The sequence below is a fragment of the Choristoneura fumiferana genome, chromosome 25 (genome assembly GCF_025370935.1).
Source record: "Choristoneura fumiferana chromosome 25, NRCan_CFum_1, whole genome shotgun sequence".
Taxonomy (NCBI): Eukaryota; Metazoa; Arthropoda; class Insecta; order Lepidoptera; family Tortricidae; genus Choristoneura; species Choristoneura fumiferana.
In genome coordinates, this window is record NC_133496.1 from 4,369,444 (window position 1) to 4,382,808 (window position 13,365).

At 36.3% G+C, this 13,365-nt stretch overlaps 1 pseudogene; it reads right to left on the minus strand.

Annotated features, from left to right (window-relative positions):
- Positions 1 to 5,030: 5,030 nt before the first annotated feature.
- LOC141442268 (uncharacterized) lies at positions 5,031 to 9,500 on the minus strand (annotated as a pseudogene).
- Positions 9,501 to 13,365: the final 3,865 nt, after the last annotated feature.

Here is a 13,365-nt window from a genome sequence, read left to right on the forward strand (position 1 = left end):
CTGCAGCGCGATACTTCTCGGCTTATTATTTGTAACACAACGTCAATATTTCATGTCATGTTTGAGAAAAAGCATTATACAAGCCCGGAACGTGGGGTTGCCGGCCTCGCATCCCTATCCCTGTCTATATCTGCTTGGCTGGCAACCCCCTACTTCCTGGCCTCTACAGTAATGTACTATTCTGTACCTACATAAATTGAAAATTAATTGGATCTTTAAAGCTCAAATATGTACTCGTTATATTTTATTCATTACCCACAGTTTTAATTACAGTTGTGTCTTACGATTAATGGTGTCATATAACTGTAAGTTTTGTTCTTTAAGTTTTAAAACTCATGTCTAACATCCAAAGATATCAAAATACTCCGCCATTCTCGACATTGATCCGCGTGAAGGGTAAGGGTCTTATTAAGGGCGGAGATACCCCGCAATGGATATTACATTCCAGTAGGCCGTATTATTTACCACTATTGTTGGCGTGATTATGGGTATTTTAACCTCCGACACAAAAAGAGGGGTGTTATAAGTTTGACCGCTATGTGTGTCTGTCTGTCTGTCTGTGTGGTACCGTAGCGCTTAAACGGGTAGACCGATTTGAATGCGGTTTTTTTTTAAACCAGGTTGTTTAGCAATGGTTTTTAGATATGTTTTATCTTTTATTGGTTCTGCCGTTTTTGATATATTGAACTTTGAAGTGACAATTTCGGGGGCTTTCCAACTTTTTGTTGGTAAGGTTAATAAGACTCGATCATTTAATAGGTCAAGGGTGAAGTTTTAAGATGTTGGACCCTTAACACCGCAAGTTGTCAGAGCAAGCCCGAAGTGCAAGCGAATCATCTCTGTTTCAGATTTCGATTCAATTGGGTAGAGTCCTCAGTAAAAATAATATACTTGTAATTAGCCAATCAGTTTAAAAATTATCGGACATTGTATTTTATCTTTATCATCATCATCATCATCCCAGCCTATATACGTCCCACTGCAGGGCACAGGCCTCCCCTCAGAATGAGAGGGCTTGGGCAGTAGTTCCCACGCGGGCCCAGTGCGGATTGGGAACTTCACACACACCATTGAATTGCTTCGCAGGTTTGCGCAGGTTTTCTCACGATGTTTTCCTTCACCGTAAAGCTCGTGGTAAATTTCAAATGTAATTCCACACATGAATTTCGAAAAACTCAGAGGTGCGAGCCGGGGTTTGAACCCACGATCCTCTGCTTGAGAGGCCATAGGTCAAACCACCAGGTTATTTTATCTTTATACGTGTATTTTATTTTACATACGGATATGAGGGACATACGGATCTGAGACGTGGGCGCTAACGATGGACCTCATGCGGAAGCTCAAAGTCACTCAAAGGGCTAATGGAGAGGTCTATGCTTGGGGTTTCTCTGCGGGATAGAATCAGAAATGATGATATCCGCAGTGGAACTAAGGCTACCGACATAGCCCGAAGAATTGCGAAACTGAAGTGGCAGTGAGCGGGGCACATTGCTCGTAGGACTGATGGCCGATGGGGTAAAAAGGTCCTCGAATGGCGTCCGCGGACCGGGAGACGAGCTATCGGTAGGCCTCCAAAAAGATGGAGCGGCGGCCTGGTTAAGATCGCGGGATCGCGGTGCATGCGGAAAGCACAAGGCCGGTCTGAGTCGACAACCTTGTGGGAGGCCCATATCCAGCAGTGGACGTCTTTTGGCTGACATGATGATTTTTTTTTTATCTGGTGATCTATGGGGAGGCTTTTGTTCAACAGTGGATGGCCTACGGCTGATGTGGTTACCTAAATAAAAGATGACTTTAGAAAAAGTGATAGATAAGTTATACCTAAGCGCATCAAAGTTTGATATCACGTCAAGTCTAAGTGAAGTATGTGCCAAGGTGTGACGTCACACGGAATTTTAACCAACTATTGTGTTATTTTTTATTTTAATTGACAACTAAAATACATGGCCAATATTTTTTTACAAGATAACCTTTACACTAAGGAGCTGTTTCACTTCACAACCCATTGATAAATATAATTTGACTGATAAATGCATGATAAATGTGATGCCGCCTCCGTCTATTCGAACAGAACAAACAGAGATGGCATCCACATTTATCCGTCAAATAAATAAAATGTATGGATGGTGAAAAAGGGGGTAGTTATATTTTTTGAACTCCTTGGATGAGTCTAATAAGTACTAATTACGGGGGGAGCATACTTCGGTCAATGATAAAATGTGTATTCTATCCATAAGAAGAAAAACATTTATCCCTAATTTACCAAAGCCGTGGTGGCCTAGTAAAGCCGTGGTGGCCTAGTGGTTTGACCTATCGCCTCTCAAGCAGAGGGTCGTGGGTTCGAACCCCGGCTCGCACCTCTGAGTTTTTCGAAATTCATGTGCGGAATTACATTTGAAATTTACCACGAGCTTTGCGGTGAAGGAAAACATCGTAAGGAAACCTGCACAAACCTGCAAAGCAATTCAATGGTGCGTGTAAATTTCCCAATCCGCACTGGGCCCGCGTGGGAACTGGAAAAAATAAATAAAATAAAAATTAGCATGTCGCGTAGTGGTCCCCAATCAGCTACCAGTTTGCGAACGGCGCTGATCTTGCTTTGGGACCGGTCATCATAATTAGGCAATTAGTACGACATTAGGCATATTTGATTTGACATTAGTTTGCCCACTGTCTTTCGCACCACTCTACCAAAGGTAGTGTTCAGGCGACAAAAAGTTCCCCGGGCCAATTTAGCGATATTGCCCGCCCGGAGCAGGCCCGCTTTAGTTTTATTGAAAAAGTGAGATTCTTTATTCGCTTTATAGATTTCTCAACGCCGTTCGGTCCTATTCAAAGTTTTAATACATTTCGGGGAAATAAGCGAACTTTAGATGAAAATAAATGAAGATTCGTGATTGCAAGAGTCATATAAACAGCAGAAGTTACAGATGTCGTAGATCTCAACATTAAGTTACAAATATAATAATATTCTGTTAAAAATTTCATTTTCATTACAAGTTTTTTTGTTGACTATACTTGTTTTATCATAAGTATGCCATATTTCAAGTCAATCCGACCACTGGAAGTGTATCAAATTTAATTTGTAAGATTTGACCTGCACATACTTACATACATACATGCATAGCATACCTACATACATTGCAAGTTAAATAAAAGCTTGCAAAACCGTGAGAGCCAAAACATTAATTGAACCTGATTGCTTTGATGTAAGGTAGTAAGTATCTATTAAAGTGTTGGTAGAGCTTGTCTCAGCTAAGATGACGCGTGTCTCACTCAACTATATCAGTTCATTATGACTAGTAAGACAGCAAATCTTTTCAATAACCGCCTGATTCTAACGGAACTAAATCCCCGTTAGACTCAGGCGGTTATTATAAGATTTGCTGTCTTACTAGTCATGATGAACTGATTTATCTGAGTGAGGCACGCGTGATCTTAGTTAAGTCAAGCTCTATATCTTTGTATGTAGGTAAAAGCATATTGTTTATGGAACATAGAACACACGAAATAAACGGGTAACAAGAGAATCAGAAGTACAAAGTAGTCTGTGCCCTAACATAAGTATCCACTTTTCTGTGCAAATGACATGAAAAAGTGGATACATAAGTTAGGGAACCGACCGTACTTAAGCTTTGGTTTAAGATTAACTGGAATACCACATCTTACATTTATTCCATCTGAATCTGTGGAGTTTGACAGACATTTCAGATGGTCACGTCGATTTACTTTATTCCGCTGGGTCCATGGAACTTTGGCTAGGAATCCTCGCTCATTCATGTGCGCAAGGGCAGCAACGGACATTCCGTAATCAATTCGAAAAAGTTCGGTACACTACCATGAGTGCCCTTAGTGTATTTTTCGGTCACAAAATACGTCTCGATCGCGTTTGCGTTAAAATCTTAATTTGTATGGAAACACGAACAGCGCCTCTAGCGGCACGTTTGCGCAACAACTTTTGCGAGTGTAGGTCCTGCTTGTCAAATTAACGTAAACTATTTCGTCGCGAATCGTAAAGTTAACTTTTTTTTTTTTTTTTTTTTAATTCGTCCGTTCGGACAGGCTAAAGTCAGGGACCATATCGCCTCGTCATCAGTTAATACTTATAATTTATTTCAACTTCGATATATTATTTCCATGTCAATTTAATAAAATTTCTTCAATATTTTTCTTTCCCAACGTTGTCATATCCAATAAAACTTCTTCAGTATTTCTTTCAATGTTGTCATTTCCAATTAAACTTCTTTAGTATTCTTTCTATATTGTCTTATCCAGTTAAACTTCTTCAGTGTTTGCTTTCTATGTTGTCACATCCAATAAAACTTCTTCAGTTATAGTCAAGTCCGGTGTATAAATATTCAATCCAGAAAATACAAGATAATTATTTAAAACTTCTATGTAACCTACATAGATGATCCTTGCAAGGATCCCTGTAAGGAAATAGTCTGACAGCTCTGATTTGACGCCTGTCAGTTGATTTACCAATTACTTAAACTAACCTACACTCACTGAAACGATAGAAAATTAGGAATATACAAAGAATGAAGCAATATTATAACTTTGTACATTAATGAAACAAATTATATTTCTTTTACTGTTGATACAATGAAGTTGTACAGTGGTTCATATGTAGAATGATTCTTTAACAGCTCTTGAACAGAGAGCGGGACCAGATGTGGTTCTCCGTAAATGCGGATTAATTCGTCCATCAGCACAAGGCGCTGAATGCCGAAAGACGAACAATGATAGACTATATGATCTATGGTTTGATCCTCATTTGACTGACACAATTCACAACGAGGATCACTTATAATTTTCATACGATGCAAATGATGATTGAGGCGAAAATGACCTAACCTAAGACGACAGATTGTGCTGTAAAAGCTTATATTACGATAGATATTACCTTTACGTAACCAAGATACAGATTGTAAGTTTACATTTAAGGCAGCATACCAAGAACCCTTGTTTTCTACTTGCACAACATGATCCCATTGTTTTTTCCACTGAACATACATTCTTTGTTTCAGTATTGGAATAGCATCAGTATATGGGAGTAGGACATCAAAACTAACATCAATAGATGGAGGAGAGTTTGCAATTGACTGAGCCAAGAAATCTACATTTTCGTTACCAGATACGCCTATATGTGAAGGAGTCCACATGAATTCGATAACAAATTTGTTTTTTAAGTGAAGCTCAGACCAAAGATCTTTAATTAGGAAAATTAAATAATTTGTATTAGATTTTACTTTATTATTTTTTATAGCTTTTAATACACTCATACTATCACTGACAATTACCCATTTACATGCCTCTTTTTGCCTTGATATGTGCTTCAGTGCACAAAGAATAGCGAATGCCTCAGCTGTGAAAATACTAGCATGTTTGTCTATTTTGAAACCAAGACCCATTTTGTTTTCGGAGTTGTATATAGCTGAAGATACACTAGACTCATTCTTAGATCCATCTGTATAAATGAATTTAAAACCATTCCATGAAGCTAATTTCTCATATACTTGTTCCTTTCTGGAGAGACCATTATCAATCACAACATTTATAGGACTAAATTTACTTTCATAAGGCCCATCGAAACAAGGTAAGTGGTTATTGCTTTTATGTATACTAATTTGATTTAAAAAACTGCTAAATTCAGATAGGCCCTGCAAAACATAAAAAGATTTTTGGAAAGGCAATAGATTAATATTCAAGAGTTCTTTTAAAAGGTGGTTGTCATATTCAGCATGTAGTTTTACAATAAATCTTTCCTTCAAATATGCAAGTCTTATTGTTACTGGAGGGAGATTACACTCTACTTGTAATGAAACAATAGGAGTGGTTTTAAATGCTCCAGTCACAACGCGCATGCACTTATTTTGAATTTTTTCTAAACTCTCTATAATTTTATGGTCTGAAGCAAAACACATAAACCCATATTCAAAATGACTGCGAACTAAAGATTTATAAAGCATAAGTAATATTTTGGGGTCAGCCCCCCATTTTGTACCACGCAATGACTTAAGGATATTAAAAGCTTTATTGGCTTTGACTTCTAAATGCTCAGCATATTTTTTCCAGGATAAATTGTGACAAAATATGACACCCAAAAACTTGGTATCTGTGACTATTGGCAGAGGTGTATTATTATACAATAAAGAGGGCAAAGTAGCTTTAGATTTTAGACCAAAAACGACAACTTTAGACTTAGATGGATTAACTGCGAGATTTAAATAAGAGAGGTAATTATGGAGTTTTGTTAATGCTAAGTTTAAGTTATTTATTATTGTGTTAGAATTATTTCCAGATAAATATACAACAAGGTCATCGGCAAATTGTAAATTTTTGATATTAGGACCCATTACCAAATTTAAGCGACGTATATACAGAATGAAGATCAGAGGGGATAAAATTCCACCCTGACAAACTCCTATGGAAGATAGTCGAGGACCAAACAATTCACCATCATACTTCACAAACACTTTTCTACAAGATAGAAATTTTTGAATCCACTGTACAACTTTAAGTGGAATACATATATTTAACAGTTCTGTACATAAAATATCAATATTTACATTGTTAAAAGCACCAGTAATATCAAAAAACACTGAAATAAGTTTGTTGTTATTTTTGATGCTTTTCAGTATATCTAAATGAAACAAAGATATGCTTTCACGTGCTGAACGACCTCTACGAAAACCATACTGATTGTTTGGAAGCAATCCATTATGTTCTACATAATATTCAAGACGCTGCTTAAGTAATTGTTCAAAGACTTTTCCTGCGCATGATGTCAATGTTATAGGACGATAAGAGTCTGGATTAAACCTAGGTTTGTCAGATTTTAATATAGGAATGATGCAATCAGTTGTCCATTCAGGTGGTATGTCGTTTTTTGTCCAAAGTGCATTGTAAATATTTAGTAAAATAATCAGACAACTCTCTGGCAGTTTCTTGAACATCATATATGGAATTCCATCTAAACCAAACGAAGTATCCCTGCGTGAATATATTGCAGATTTCAATTCTTCAAGGGTAAATAAGTTTATGATATAATCATTGTGCGGGCTGGAAGGGGATTCAAGAGACAAACTACTTACATTTTCCACACTATCAGGAGTATATTTTTGCAAGAAATCTAGAATCCATTCATGATTACTATTAGAGTGTCGAGGAACATAAGTTTTATTGAATTTGCGCATGAAGCGCCAAATTACTGACAATGGAGTAAACCGATTAAAAGAAGTGCAAAGATCAGCCCAAGAATTTTGTCTTTCTGTTTTAATAACAAGTTTTTTCTTAGCTTGGAGTTTCTTAAATTCTAGGTAATTTTCTAAAGTAAAATTTTGTTTAAAATTGATGTACGCCTGTTTGGAGTTTTGAACAGCTGTGGAACATTTATCATTCCACCATGGAAGATTAGATTTTTTCTTAGATTTTCTAACAGTACAAAAACGATTAGGACTATTTGTCATGGGACTGGGACCTTTATGATTCGGTATGGACTCTGTGACAGCACACATTAGGATATTCGTGAACAAATTGTAGGCCTCAAGAGGCGTGTAAGAGTCGAACTGAAAGTTATTTAACTTACACTCCACCTTCTCGGCATACATTTGCCAATTCACCATTTTAAAATTGGGGTGAGTGGGCAAATGTACTCCATTTACGTTATTATTTACAAAATTATTTACATTGTTATTTAGAACCAAATTGATTATTCCAGGTAGATGATAACTACCCAGAGGATCGTCGTGGACTGACCAAGTACAAAGAGGAGCCAACGATGGAGAAACTATGGCTAGATCCAACGCATTAGGACGCCAAGTCATAGAGCCCACAGTAGTGGGTGTACCATCATTTAAAAGTACCAGAAAATTATCATCAACAACATCTAACACAGTACGACCACGTGATGAAGTAGAACAACAACCCCAAGACGTGTGATGAGCATTAAAGTCTCCTGCGATTATCATGGGTTCGGGTATAGATTTAATGAAATTTTCAAATTTTGTTTTTTCAAAAACTGGGTTGCAATTTGTAGGGCTATAAAAGCTTACTATACTAATTTGTTTACTATTAACAGATATTTGTATACAAATATTTTGAAGAGAGTCATCAAAAAATGTGTTAATTTTGTTATATGCAATACTATTATGTATCAGAATACATACACCATTATGTTTGTTACCACAATCATTGCGCTCTATGTTAAACCCAGGGACCTTTAGCCTCAGATGAGGCTTTAACCAGGTTTCGCAAATGATCGCAATATCTATATATTCTTGATATAAAAAGTTTGTAAATTCGTGCCTATTGTGGAGTATACTCTGAGCGTTCCAATGTACGATTTTGAGGGCGTTCATTATGCTTTAGATTGAGCGTTCCCTCTTATCGTACCTTGGAACGCTGCACGTATTGTTTCTGTATTTATAGGCGATTCGTTTTTATTAGCTACTAGCTTTATGATCACTTGCGTGATCATATTTAAAAATGATTGAGATTTAAGCATATTCTCTAAGTAGGTTTCAGCTGTCCTAGCAGCTAGTTGGGGAAAGACTTTTCATTAAATAGATCGGCATAGGCTGCAGTTCGGGATTTGATTTTGTTTTCTTCTATTTTGTTTTTTTTAATAGGACAAGACGCGGAAATTGCAATATGTTTACCCTTGCAGTTGGCGCAAACTGGATTTTGTTTGTCGGCGCCACAGGCCTTATAATTGTGATTTTCGGAACAGATAGAACAAACCTCATTATTTTTGCAAAATTTAGCAATATGTCCAAACTGTTGGCACTTTAAGCATTGCTTAACTGGAGGGACATATTGCGTCACCTCGTGTCTCCATGAGTCCAGGTACACGTACTCAGGCAGCTGGGTAGAGGCAAACGTTACTGCGACAGTCTGCGTGGGAATATACGCGACCTCGCCCCATCTGCCCTCACCCTGCGCATGAATCGCCGCACCTGGATGACGTTTCGTGAGCTGCCGATCATTGCGAATATATTTTTATTCGATAAACCAACTGGGACAGATTTTACAACTCCAGTAACTTCTGTGTCTGCTGCGGGGATTGAGGCGTTAAGCCCCAATTCGTCTAGGAATTTATTGTGACCTAAAAACGTGTTGGCATTGTTTGACAAATCGAATGTTATAGCCACTTTATATTTATTCATAGGCCTCAGATGTAGCACTCCCGATATGGCGTATTTTCTTATGGCCTGGGACAAGTTTACTTTATCGCCATCCGAAAACGGCTTGTCGGCGCATTGGTGTGTGAGGAACACAACGAAGTCTCGCCTCTGTGAATTTTCTGGATATTTACGAGAATAATTTGTTACCTTGTACGGCCTGTACTTATCTGCATCGTTTTCATAATCGGAGTCCTCGGCGGAGGACCCTCTGTCTTCAGCACCTTCTTTTTTTTTTCGTTTTTTAGATTTCTCCCGTCCCATTATAGCTTATGTAATATTTACACACTTATCCGTAAGTATGTACAGATATTTACACCTAATATATTATATATACAGAATTATTAATAATTATAAATATTTCTTTAGAAATTCGCGCCTTTCCCTCTCAAAGGTTCCCGCCTTTTTTTTTTCGTAAAGTTAACGTAAACCCGATCGACTCGACTAATCAAAACGAAGGGGATGCCAGATGTTTCAGGTTTGCGGGATTCTCCCGAATTTTAGTATGTCCTCCCGACTCCAACAAAGTCAAAAAAAATCATAAAAACAATATATATAATACAATACAATACAAAGACTCTTTATTGTACACCAGAAATAACAACTACTAAACAACACCACAACACCTACAACAACAACAACTTCATTTTATTAAACAATAATTTTAAGTTCCAAATGCTTGCACTGAATGACATCAAATCCCTTTTCTTGGCATAGTACCTAACACCCAGTAACAGCCGTGATGCAAAGAATTTTAAAAATCACGGTTTTTTTAAGCATTTTTTTACTTGATTGTTTTCCTGGTTGTAGTAAAATGTGAAAAAAATACTTTATTTAAAATTATTTGATCTTGCCAGATAGCGGTAAATGGTGAAAAGGGACAAAAATGTAATATACATACTTATATGAACAGTAACACGATATTGAGTAAAAAATAAATGACGTAGGTAACAAGAAACCGTTTTCTGATTTATTTATTTATTTATTTATGTAAACACTAGCTGTTGTCCGCGACTCCGTCTGTGTAGAATTTGTTTAGCACCATCCCGCGGAAATTATGCAATTTTCGACATTAAATGTATCCCATGTTCTTTTCCGAAGACTCAAACTATTTGTATTCCGAATTTAATCTTAATCGGTTCAGCGGTTTAGACGTGACGAGGTAACAAACAAACCGACTTACAAACTTTCACATTTATAATATTGGTGGGATTTCTCTGCAGGCAGAACAAAATGTTAAATGTTTTTGTTTTTAATATACTTACTTATATTTGAATTTATTATTGTTTCTCCCGTCCAAAGTACCAAATCCCGATAAATCGTTATTTTTATCGATAATAGGGTCATTCGATCTGGCAACCCTACCTAACTACAAAACAAATGTCAGACTGACACCGCCCTAATTTACATCGTCTCAGTTCAAGAAAAAACTTAAATGTTATTACATATATTATTTGGTCGCGCTGTCATCGTTGTAAAGTGGATGCTCCATAGATGTGAAGCTGGAGGAAGATGCTTGTGATATCATGGACGGAATTTCGCACCAAAGTGCCCATACTCCATAGTTATAGACCATAGTTTAGTATACACACATACTGCAGTACTTGGAACTTCTTCAGGCGGAATGGATGGCGACTCCATAGAACAGCTGGTCGTGCAGGGAGGAGTGGAAGGAATCAGGTTGCACGTCAGGTCACCTCTGGACTGACCAAGTGAAGGCCACTGTAGAAAACCAAAAAGACAGTTTGCCAACAGAGAGATATGGTAGGAGATCGTACGAAGAGCTGTCCGCCTCTACCCATGACGCGGACGCATCAATATGCCTACGCCTGGTCTGCCAGAGCGAAACGACAAAGAATAAAGTTTCATACTAATGGTTTGAAAATGTCATTCAAATACAATTGGTTGACGTTGACACTTCAGGTGGCATCGTTTTTAAATTGAGATCCGATTTTTCCAGATAGAATACATTGTTCACTATTGATACATGCACAAACTATGGGCTTGGACTTTAATTAACATATTGTGTCACAACTGTCAAGTGAGAAGTAAGTAAACATTGTATGGTCAAAAAATTGAATCATGACCCAGGGTGGAACCTTTTTATAATCAATTTCACTATGATTTTCTTGACAAAAAAGTATGAGATGTCAACATGACATTAGTAGCACAAAGGTTCCACCCTGAGTCATGATACAAATTGTGCGACTTTACCTAATAATTTCACTGAAATCTCATGATATTTGTTAGACAATTCTGGATGATGATTTCAATTATTGTAATAGTTTTCAGTTAAAAATTAACTTGCTTGTTTCAGAAATGAGGTTTTGTGCCATAACCTGAATTTCTTCTTATGGCAATTATACACTTATTTCATTATTATTTTCTTTTGCCACCATGCTTTTAGAAATCTGTAGAATTTGCAATCAGTATTCTTGCTTGTGTTTTTGTAATTCATAAGAACACATCATGTTAGGACCATATTTATTTACTCATCCTCGCCCAAACTAAGCATTGACTATGGATACTAGGCAACGGATAAACATACTTAATAATATAAAATCATTTTTATTTATAGGTATAGATAATACAAATTTCATATTAACATTTTCTACTATCATGGAACTCAAGAGTAACACAATATGTTAATCAATCAGGCATTCCTTCTAGATTAACAAGTAAAAGTTGTCAATTCAACAATTTTTTTTTTCAGATAAATTGAAATGCTCACCTATTCTCAAGATACTGAAAACCTCACAAGGACTAAGAAATGCACTGAGAATTGAAAAGAGATGCAGCGGCGGCCTTAGGGAGTGGCGAACAGGGCAATCGCGCAGGGCCCTCGCGCAACAACTTAAGCTAATTAAAAAAATATAGATTTTTTTAACTATATAGACCTGCTGCCCGGGGCCTCGCAATGGGTAAGGCCGCTGCTGAAGAGATGTTATTGAATATTTACATTTACTTACCAGTGATGCTTAGATTAAAATTTGTTTGAAATCTTGCCTTCTTTGTTTTATTTACATTCCATGTCTATAAAAAAGATATATTGAACCAGGTTTCTGGGACAGCATTTCCGGAGCGAGCGACGGAGGAATTTTTAAAACTCGAGCCTATCAGTCTCTAAGGACTGAACACACCTGTGATATAGGTAGTGCCACCAGAGTTGAGTTCACACACACAAGAATATATGTTGCCTATGTAATGACATCAGATTTCATTTTATTTTTCGATTTTCCATGTATGAAATGTGATTTGTGCTGGATGATAGAAGCGATTTCAACTACAGAATAACAGTTAACTTGAATAATTATTTACCTACTTACATACTTTATTATGGACAGTAAACTACCTAATTATTTTTATAGGCTACTTTTATCCCATATTCCCATGGAGTAAGGATTAAATCTTGAAGTTTCAACCACTGGGTTTAGTCATGAAATTTATTTAACTTTAAAATAATTTATTAAATGTGATTTGGTGCTGGATGATAGAAGCGATTTGAACTGCAGAATAACAGTTAACTTGAATAATTATTTACCTACTTACATACTTTATTATGGACAGTAGACTATCTAATTAGTTTTATTGGCTACTTTTTATCCCAATATTCCCATGGAGTAGGGATTAAATCTTGAAATTTCAACCACTGGGTTTAGTCATGAAATTTTAATGAAATTTATCTTTTCAAATATAATTTTTTTAGATAAATAATTTTTTTAAATAGATAATTATTAAAAATTGCTGTATTATTATTATTATTATTTCATTTAAACTGCAAAGTTGTTGTTGCAAGTGCAACTAATCAGTGTTACAGACTTATAATAAGTTCCTTTACTAATACTTCAATAGAAGTATTAAGATTCTTTACTAATTACTACCACTTCTTTTCATTCTTTCCACCATTTTCACCCCTTGTAAAGAAACAAGTGCAAAAAAAAACAATACTTCCATTGAACAAAAAACTAAGTACAATATTACACAAAACATTGATTTTCTTGGAAGATATATGATGAAGCTTTGAGGGGGTAAATAAAAAAAACAAGTTTAAGATTTTAAAGAACTTGAAGGCATAAAATCAGTTTTTATTACACTTATCAATTTAAGTTTTTGTCAGAAACGTAATCCATACTTATATTATAAATGCGAAAGTGTCTCTGTCTTTTTGTTAACTCTTCAC